The sequence below is a fragment of the Octodon degus genome, unplaced genomic scaffold (assembly GCF_000260255.1).
Source record: "Octodon degus isolate 3935 unplaced genomic scaffold, OctDeg1.0 scaffold00032, whole genome shotgun sequence".
In the NCBI taxonomy this organism is placed as follows: Eukaryota; Metazoa; Chordata; class Mammalia; order Rodentia; family Octodontidae; genus Octodon; species Octodon degus.
In genome coordinates, this window is record NW_004524608.1 from 9,486,813 (window position 1) to 9,497,407 (window position 10,595).

Here is a 10,595-nt window from a genome sequence, read left to right on the forward strand (position 1 = left end):
CACAAATCACAATTTCTACCGTTCCTACTAATGTTATGATCTGTTAAGCTGTACAAGATTCTACTGTCTTACTACCTAGTAATTTCTTTTAAATGTTTCATTCGCTATCTTATTTTTGGGCAACCTCCTGCTGTGTGCCAAATTAGTTTTAAGATAAAAATGTCTGTGTTTGTATTCTATATATATATATATGTGTGCTATTTCCAAGTCTGAGCTTAAATATTTTGATATAAACTGATCTTGTTATACCAGTAACCTTTTATTTTACACATTTCATTGACTTTCTGTTCTGTGATTGGGTGAAGTTTTCACAGTTTGTAATTTGGAAGTGGGATCATGCAAAATTTTAGGATGTGAAGGCATCTATAAGAAATATGAGTGGGAGTGTGTTTTCCTGAAATTAATAGAAGTAATTTTCAAATCAGACTCTGACAATAATGTTAAGAAATAACATTTGAAAGGTTCTGTGATTGTTTTGGTGCAAACTGAACATTAGAAATAAAATTATGTAGCCCTTGGCTATAAAGAAAATAGATGCTATTTCATCTATTTCCTGTATTTAAGAAACAACTGTTTTATCTGTTAATTTAAGCTGGGGTGTGTTATCATCAAACTACAATATAAAAGAGATATGTATGAAAACTTCAGTCATTTTAGTCCCAGCATGATGATGCCCCCTGTGTAGTTTTATAATTCTCAATTAAAATGAGTAATTTAGTAAAGAAACAAGTCTCATGAGGGTAGGTGCTAAGAAAGAATCCTAGTGTTTAAGAAATATTTTTCCTTGTAATTGTTGGTGATGCTTCAGAGTTATGTGTCTATATTCTTTATCTTTCTCATCTTCAGCCAGTAACATTATATATACATACAGAAACAGAATTTAAAAATAAGTTGCATTGTATCATTAATTGTATTTTTAATATTTAAATGATCCCATCCAATTAACTTATCTTTCAGTATTTGTACTATTAGTAATACATATAGTACCTGACCCATAGGAGTAATGAATCATCTGCTTATAAGTACATGTATTGTATTAGTTATTTTTATACCATATTACTCAGATTTGAACTACAAATGTCATTTTTTTGGACCTGCTCAGCCTGCCCTGAGGGCAAGGCTGGCATGGCATGTGGTGCCAGGGATTGAACCCCAGGCCCCTGCACCTGACTAAGCTTGCCTAAGCAGGTGCTTTGGACTGCTGACCTATCTCGCTGGCCCCAGCAAATACCAAACTTATTTCTCCAAATAATCTATGTCATTTATGTAAGTAAGGTACCTTGATAAAGTTATAAAAGTTCTAAATGTTGATGACTTGAACTGAACTTAAAAAATCATTTTTATATTATTAGAAAATTACAAGGTCATGATTTATACCTTTGATAATATTATGCAACAAAGCATATCTGAGTGCTTAGCTGCTGATTAACAAACAGATGAAAGAATAGGACCTGCAAAATGGCAGAAGTGAGGTGAAAGATTCATGCAGGTAAAGATTGTCTTAATTACTTTTTCATTTTGCTTAGACAAAACACCACCAAAGTCAGAGGAGGAAAGGTTTATTGCAGCTCACAGTGTGTAGAGGATTCAACTCATAGCTGGCTGGCTCCAAGGCCAGGTGGCACATAGCTAAGGGGCATCACAGAGAAATGGTTCATGGCAGGCAGAAGACAGGAAGGCAGCAAAGGAGCAGCAGGAGACAGCAGCAACCTTCTTTCTGCTCCTTACGTTCTATCTACACTGCATGCTCTGGAGCAGGCAGCACTCAAACCCAATGTGGACACTTTAATTATCAACATACAGAATTCTGCCAAATCAATCAGTGGACTAAATTTAGTAATCACACACCCTTAATCCCAGCATCACACATTTAACACAGTTCACACACCCTAGATCCAGTCACCTCTGAAAGGCCCCACCAATGGCCACATGAGACACGAGAGGGACAGCCATACCAAGGGCACATGAAAGTGAAGAGGTTAGCGGGTCAAAATGAGTTTCACTGATCTTCATTACAGGTAACACTAAGAAAATGCTTACCTTACAAACAAATTCCAAAGTCATCCATTCTTGGTGATTAAATTAGAAAAAAGCATACTTCCTCCAGGTTGATGTCTAGGGCAAAACAAGTGATAAGGGGAGTATGAGTTAGATTTAAGGCTCACATATTCCCCCCCTAGCTGAATACCTTTATGCACAAATAGGACAACCTTACTTTACAAGCTGTAGTTTTTGAAGTGTCAGTGGATTTCAGGAGATCTTCTGGATCAGGAAGGAGGAAAACAAGTATTTTATTTCATCAAATCAAAGCCTACTTTATTTTAGATTGATCTTTCTTCCTTGGGGAATCCTGAGAGCAAGAAATGGCAGAAGCTTCACAATGTTTGAGGCTCCTTGAGGCTTCACCCTGGAGGTTGGGACCCGAGCCTAATGCAGGACATATGATATTTGATTTTGGTAGAACTGTGCTTGTTAAAGATGCTGTCAGTGTGAACTTCCCTCTAATAAAAGAACTAGAAAAGGATTTAGTTCTTTTGTTATTTAGTAAAGAAATATAAATCAGTGAGATCTTTTAACCTAACTTTAGGACAACTATAAGCAGATAATGAAGATTTCAATACTCTTGTGGAATAAAGACATAGTTTTAATTTTCTATTCAGGAGCTCTTTGATGGGAAATCTTTATTATTAGCTTGTTTGGCATGAGACGCCTAGGAGATAACTAACATACATTTCTGGGTGTTTGGGTGAGTCATGGAAATGTGGCCTAGGTGAGTCCTCAGGGCTCCCTAAGGAAATGTTTCCTCCCCTTCAGGCATGCAGAAGTCCTTGCGCTCATGGCCCAAGGAGGGGTCAGCTGCTGCTCTCATGAATGGCAGACCCTGGTGTCAGCAATATGATGTTGATTCTTTGCAGAATGCAAGGCATGCTGAGGGCAGCCATTGTGGACCATTGAGGCTTCTACCCAGTTTCAAAGGAAGGCCCAGAAGGCTGGAAGATTGTGTGATAAGATCTAAGTCCCTGCCACAGACTTCTAAGAGGGCATTATATGAATCTCTGAGAAAGAAAGTGAAGCTGTAATGAAGATCTCAGTAAAGTATGAGGTGTCAGTATTTGGAATGTCCACAGAGGAAATCCACAAATACAAGTCAGGATTAGGGGTAAACCTCATGATTTGCAGCCAAAAGGCCAAGAGTGTGGGACTGGCCAAACCCTTTCAAGCTCTCGCATCTTGCCACCCTGTGCCCTGGTTCCTGGACATGAAGCTACAGGATTTAATCTTTGCTCACTTGGTTTTATTCCTGCTTTGGTTTGTTCCTTTACTCATCTCCTTTTCAAATTGGAATGTTTACCCTATTCCACTGTATCTTCAAATCAAATAAATTTCTTTTTGTGTTTGATGGGGGTTCATGGCTAAGGGTTTATATTGTGTCTCAGAGACTACTTTGTGATCTTTTAAGCAATACTGAGAACACTGTGACTTTAAGAAGGAAGGAGTGTGTGTTCAGTTGTATACAAAACATTTACAACACGCATAGTGAACCTTGTTGTTGTATCTGTAGATTAAGCAAGGTTGAAGGATATGTATTTGGATGTCCAGTTATTATAGCATGAACTTGTGGGATTAGTTTTGATTTTCAACTTGATTGGTTTGAGAACCACGTGATAGATGAGTAAAACACAATTGTGACATGTCTGCATAGGGCATAGTTGCATGACCTTCGAGATTATATTTGGTCGGTGGTGCCTTCTTCCTTGGTGCTCTGTTGCTCTCAGCTTCCTGGCTGCCATGGCATGTGGAACTTTTCCATACCATGCTGTTCCCTATGATGTTTCTGTGTTGGAGCTAGCCAACCATGGACCCAAATTCCAGAAACTGTGAACCAAAATATACCTTATTTCCCTTAAGTTGTATATGTCAGATTTGGTCAAAGCAATGAAAAGTTGCCCTTTATATGCTCCAAATTTTAGCATTATGATTGGATATATATATATATATATATATATATATATATATATAGCACCCATAATTTCTGTAAAAGTAATACATTTTGTCATACAAAATTTGAAAAATATAAAAATACTTAGAAACAAATTATTTTATAATTCTGATAATAAACACAGTTTCATTCTAGAGTTAATTTGACTTGGTTTGACTATCATTTTCTTTGTCCCTATTTAGTTAAAACAATGCATATAGGGTCTCACTACGCAGTTCAGACTCATGGCGATCCTTCTCTCTCAGCCTTTCCAGTGCTGGGATTGCAGGCATGCACCACCACACCTGGTTTCGGTACCCAAACCAGGCCCACACAGCACTGTGGATTTCCAGGGCCATCAAGGCGTGAGGTACCAGGGACTGAACCGGGTCCTTGTGCTTGCCAAGCAGGCACTTAAATCACTGAGCTATCTCCCTAATCCCAGCTTTATGTTCTTAAAAAAACATTTACTACTATATGTTTGCCTTACATAATGGTTCCATTCATCTAACTATATTTCTTGGCCATTGCTATGTATGTAAATATATTTTTTGCATTATGAGCTATTTTATTTTTATGTTATATACATAGAAAATGTCTAAAATGACTTAATATAAATAAGTGTGAAGCTTAAAACATGAAATATACTGTCAATATTCACTTTTGGTTTATCTGATGTCTTAGATGTAGTTAGTAGCATGGGTAATACTATTCATGCAAAAATATGAAAAGGTTAAATATTTTATCTTCACATAATTTTTAAATGTTTATTAGTTCAATATATAATGATTACATTCCCATAAGGGTTGGTTCATGCACACAACATGTACACATTTACACAGGTACACAATATTCTGATTCTTTTTATCATCTTCCTTTTCCTCTTTTTTGTTTTCTAGCATCAGATTCATTTATTTTTCTTATAAGATTTTATAAAGTTATTCATAATACATACAGATTAAATGCCAAACTAATAGGACAAGGCACATATAAAAAATATTCTGCTCAATCTTTTCAGTTGTTACTTCTGATAATCAGGGTTTTAACTCAGCTGTGTTTATTACCTCTTAGCAGAACGTGACCTGGGCACTCACTTCCATTCACAGCCTTGTTCCAAATCATTTTTGTAGTAGCTCTGCAGTATCCCTAGGAAGCTGCTTCTCTCTTGTAACAGTACTTTTCTTTGGAAAACAAGCCCGTGTAGCTCCTGCCATCAAGTTTTCAGTATAATGTACTTCTATAAGCCTAGGACAGGCAGATTTGAAATTACTGGGGAAAGTTTAAAAAAAAATCCTACAAGAAAACTCAAGCTATCTTAACAAATATTCCTTTAACCATCAGGAAATCTCAACACTTCAGAGACACAAGATTTGGTCTACTAAGGAATCTGGCTCGGTAGCTAAGCACTTCAGACCACACAAAGTTAACATCTTAAGTTACATCTTACCACAAACATCTCAATCTGTTAAAATAAACCAAGGTGAGTCTAGAGAAAACACTGCTAGCTCTGCTTTAGTGCCTAGAATATCACAGTATTACTTAAAAGTAGAAAGAAATTTTATCTTCCCCCTTAAAAGCAGTTATCAGGCTATACAGACTTAACAAAAAAAAAATCCTTGAAAATATATATTATCAGAGGGAATGAAGGTTAAAGCACTGAGCATGCATTAGTGGTTCTTTGGGCCAAGCTCGGTCGACTTCTTCCATGCGTGACGTGTGATCTCCTTCAAGGGGTGGCATCTCCTCGTTGACAGCAGCTGTGGGGTCGTCCTCATCAATACCCAGCTTGATCATCCTATAAATCCTGTTCCTGTGTGTCTGCAGGTCTTCCAGGCTGAAGCCAGAGGACATCAGTGTGGTTTCATGCAGCAAGATGACCAGATTCTTCACAGACTTTTCATTCTTATCGGTCTTGGCCTTTTGCCTCAAAGTCTGGATATTGGAGTGGCCAAGGTTTATCTCCAGGTATTTCTTTGCTGCCATGTATCCATTGTGGAGTTGTCTCTTAAGGCTTGGACTTTCATGAGTCTTTCTATGTCTGCCATCCAGCCATATGTGTTTGTGACAATACAGCATGGGGACGTCACTAATCGATTTGACATGACCACATTTTTGATCTTTTTCTTCCAGATGTCTTTCATGATCTTGCACAGGTTTTCAAACTTTGTCTTTTTCTCTTCCTGTTTTTTTTTTTTTCTCCTCTTCATCTTCTGGAAGTTCCAAGCCCTCTTTGGTAACTGACACTGAAGTTTTCCCTCTAAATTCCTTCAGCTGGACACAATACTCATTGATGGGCTTGATCATGTAGACTTCAAAGCTGTGCTTTCGGAGTCATTCCACAAAGGCTGGGTTAGCTACCTGGTCCTTGGTTTCACCTGTGATGTAATAGATGTTGTTATGGTTTGTGTATAGGTGTCCCCCCCAAAGCCTCATGCAGTCTTGGGGCGGCTTGTGGAGTTTGTGATTGATTACTGTGGATGTGGATGCTGCACTTGCCCTGGGGCAGATAATTTGCATTACAATGCAAGGTGGGAAGAGAAGCCAGCTGCCTGAGCTGCTGCTACTCCCTTGTGCTCTTGCTCTTTGCCACCACCATGAAATGTGCTGCTATGTGCTGCTCTGCCTTGGACCCAGCTGAGTATGGACTGAAACCTCCAGTAACTGAGCTAAATAAATCTTTCCTTCCTTCATTTCGAGTGTCAGGTATTTGTCCCAGCAATGAGAGAAAAGTAACCAAGACAGATGTGTTCTGTTTCTCCTTCATCTTGGTGCAATAGGTTTTGAGAGAAACCATCTCATCCCCAGAAGCAGATGTATAATAGCGTAGCAGTTCTGAAAACTTCTTCCGATTTTGAGAGTCTTAATGTATTCCAAGCTTTAAGTTCTTAGAAAACTGCTCATAGAACTTCACATAGTTCTCCTTATCCTCTGCCAGTTCAGTGAACAATTCTAAGCACTTCTTTACCAAATTCTTTCTGATGACATAAAATTTTGCTTGTTGTAACATTTCCCTTCAAGAAATATTCAGAAGAAGATCCTCAGAGTCCACCACCCCTCTGATGAATTCAGGTACTTGGGGATCAGTTTCTCACAGTTATCCATGATGAAAACTCTCTGCATATGCGACTTGATGTTGTTCTTCTTCATTCTGTTTTCAAATAGGTCAAAAGGAGCTCATTGTGGGATGAAAAGAAGAGCACTGAATTCCAACTGTTCTTCCATGGAAAAATGCTTCACTGCCAGGTGATCCTCCTAGTCATTGGTCAGACTCTTGTAGAACTCCTCATACTCCTCATTAGTAATATTGTCAGGGTTTCTGGTCCAGATGGGCTTCATTTTGTTCAGTTCTTCATGGTTGATATACTTCTCTTTAATTTTCTTCTTCTTGTCACCATCCTTCTTTTCTTCCTCTTCATCAGAACCAACATGTTCTATTTAAGGCTAGTCATCAGACTCCTTTTCTTCTTTTTCTTTGTCTTCCTCTTTGTCCTCCTTTTCTTCAGCTCATCATCACTCACTTCTTTATCTCGTTCCTTCTCTACAAAAAGAGTAATGGGATAACCAAAGAACTGTGAATGCTTCTTCACAACTTCTTTTATTCTTCTTTCTTCCAAGTACTCAGTTTTGTCTTCTTTCAGATGTAAGATAACCTTTGTTCCTTGGCCCACAGGTTCACCCGCGTCTGTCCTCACAGTGAAGGACCCTCCTACTGAGGACTCCTAGGTGTGCTGGTCATCATCGTTATGCTTGGTGATCACAGTCACTTCCTCACCAACCAGGTAGGCAGAGTAGAAATCCACACCAAACTGGCCAGTCATGGAGATGTCAGCACCTTCCTGCAAAGCCTCCATGAAGGCCTTGGTCCCCAACTTGGCTATGGTGCCAAGGTTATTGATCAGGTCAACCTTGGTCATTCCCATCCCATTATCCACCATGGTGAGGGTGCGATCTTGCTTGTTCCAAATGAGGTTAATGTGCAGCTCCTTGCCAGAGCCAAGCTTACTGGGATCTGTCAGGTGTTCATATCTGATTTTGTCCAAAGCATTGGACAAACTGGAAATCAACTCCCTCAGGAAGATTTCTTTGTTTGAGTAAAAGGTGTTGATGAGGACAGATGTCAATTGTGGGATTTCTGCCTGGAAGGCAGAGGTTTCCACCTCCTCCTCCTCCGTCCTGGTTCTGGGTGTTCTCTGGCATCTTGGCTGAGTGCTGTGACAACACACACAGTAGCCGCTTCCAGATGCTGAAGCAGCTCTGATAATGTTTTTTGATGGAAACTTGGTATTTTTTATAACTTGAGAGAGAATACCTGTAGCCAAAAATCTTTCCATGTATTTCTTACATTCTTTTTCCTGAAAGAAACTTCTGTGATACCCTCCCACAGTGCTTTGAAACAAAGCAATTAGACTGGGTATGTGTAATTGTACACTACTTTATTTGTACACTACTTTATTTATTTCAAGAAATTAATCTCAACCCACGGATCAAACAAAGATTGAGGAAGGTTTTTCATTATCATGTTGGAAAAATCTGGAGTTCTATGGTAAAGCATTTGCACTAAGACTATGAAAATAGGTAGGTTGATAGTAAAAAGTGGAAAGAAAAGGGCTGAATATCTAGTCTATATGTACTAGGAGAAAGAATGAGAATACCTCACACTTTTCCACTCGTCATCCCCTGGCATCAATACTGTATGAGATGAAAAGGTGAAAATAAGCATGAATTTTGTTTTAATTAACTCTCTGAGATTTGTCTACCATTCAGGTGCCCCCTCCCACCTTCATCTGTTATTTAGTTCAATTTAGGGTTATAAATATTATTAATCCACAGAGATTTCGTTCAGCTTCCTTTAGTTAATTAAAGATACTCTAGAATTTATCTTATGCTACCACCAGGAGGGCACAAAAAATGAAATATTATATTCCTAGATAGTTCATTCATTAGCATAAAATAATCAGTAGGACTGTGTCCTGGAGTTTCAGATATCTCTGCCTGATTTTCTTTCAGAGGACAAATATAGTCAGCTGAAACAAAAGGAATGAGGAAAAGAAACAAAAAACATGTAAAAAAATTAGGGAGATAGACAATGATGAATATGTAAGTTTTTAAGAGATATGTAGCTTAGATTCTCATGTGGAAATAAATGGTAATAATTCCCTGCTTCATTAGCAGTAGGTACAACGGCAAATTCTTCCCTCAGCTGCTTCAAGCTGTGTTCAGTTGGGAGAAGAAGGGGAGCAGCAGGGCTGCAGCAGGGCTGCTGTCAGAAGAAAAGTCCTCAATAAAATGATATTATTGTATTTTACTTCTTTTATTTTACAGTAATGGTTTTATTACTAAAGAAACTATGATGTAAACTTCATGTATCATTCACTTAGCACATTTTACACCAAACCAAGCAGAACCCAAGACAAGACAGTTCCACTATTTATATTCCTCCAAGGGGATCTTGTCGTGCCCTCTTTTCCCACCCTCAGTGTCTTTCTTCCTTTGGGGAGAGCTTCTGTATGAGTGTTTCATTTCTCCTCTGGGTGGACTTAAAGGCCAGACACATTGATTATTAATCATGATATTGGGGTTTCTCTCCTCCTTGACCAATGACACAATCTGCAGAGCATGATAGGTATACTGTAACTGACATCTGTACTAAAACAAATCAGGTTATGGCATATATATCTGTCCTAATAAAAAAAGTCATCTTTCAAATCCTGCTTTTCTAAGTTGTTCTAAAGAGACCACTGTGTTACAAATGCATAGCCATAGAGCCATAAATCCAGTAACAGAGACATATCTGAAAGCCCAATTTGGGATAGTCTTTACTCGGACTCTTGGGATACTGCAGTGTAACTAGAGTCACTTACTCTTTTTTTCTCAGTTTTGCTGCCCAGGAATAGTAGGGGAAAAAAACTTGAAACATGATTTTCATCTCCTATTACAAGGACATAATTTTTTACTTAATTCCACAAGGTTTTTTTGAAACTATTTTATTTAAGATTGTTTCATCCAGTTTATGTCTTATAAAACTTCTTGAAATTTTGATGTCAACTATATTTGTAAGTCTCAGTTTATGGTTTTTTGGTTTTTTTGTTTTTGTTTTTGTTTTTTTTTTGTAATATGGCATCAATTCTTATGCATTCCCAGGCAATGGGAATGTAGCACAGTGCTCACAAGTGTAGCGTTTTTCAGTTAAATGGATTGAGGTCTACATCCTGGTTCCTGGGCTGAATGTTTTACTTTAGATGAGTTACTTGTTCTCTCAGAAGTTGAGTTTTGCCAATTATGAGATGGAGATAATTGCAGTATAAGCCTAAAGCTCAGGTCTTGCATCCAGCTCAGGACCCACAAACCATTAAGTGCACTATGAGTAGGAGCTTTTATTACTATTATTGTGATGATGGACAAATTGGGTGGTTTGGAGAGTGAACTGGTTCAACAGTATACTTTCAAATAATTAAACTACGACAACAGGCAGAAAGCACAGACTCGGCAGGGTGCAGTGGGACTTATTGTCAACCAGATTGTTTTAGATAGCTGATAATCTGAGAATCAGTATGGAGAATTACTCATTTGGATTCAGTGTTGAGATAAACACGAATATAGTGAGTAGAGTAACAAG

The 10,595-nt window shown here is 38.2% G+C and overlaps 1 pseudogene; it reads right to left on the reverse strand.

Annotated features, from left to right (window-relative positions):
* Window positions 1–5,611: 5,611 nt before the first annotated feature.
* On the reverse strand, window positions 5,612–8,176 carry LOC101562970 (annotated as a pseudogene).
* Window positions 8,177–10,595: the final 2,419 nt, after the last annotated feature.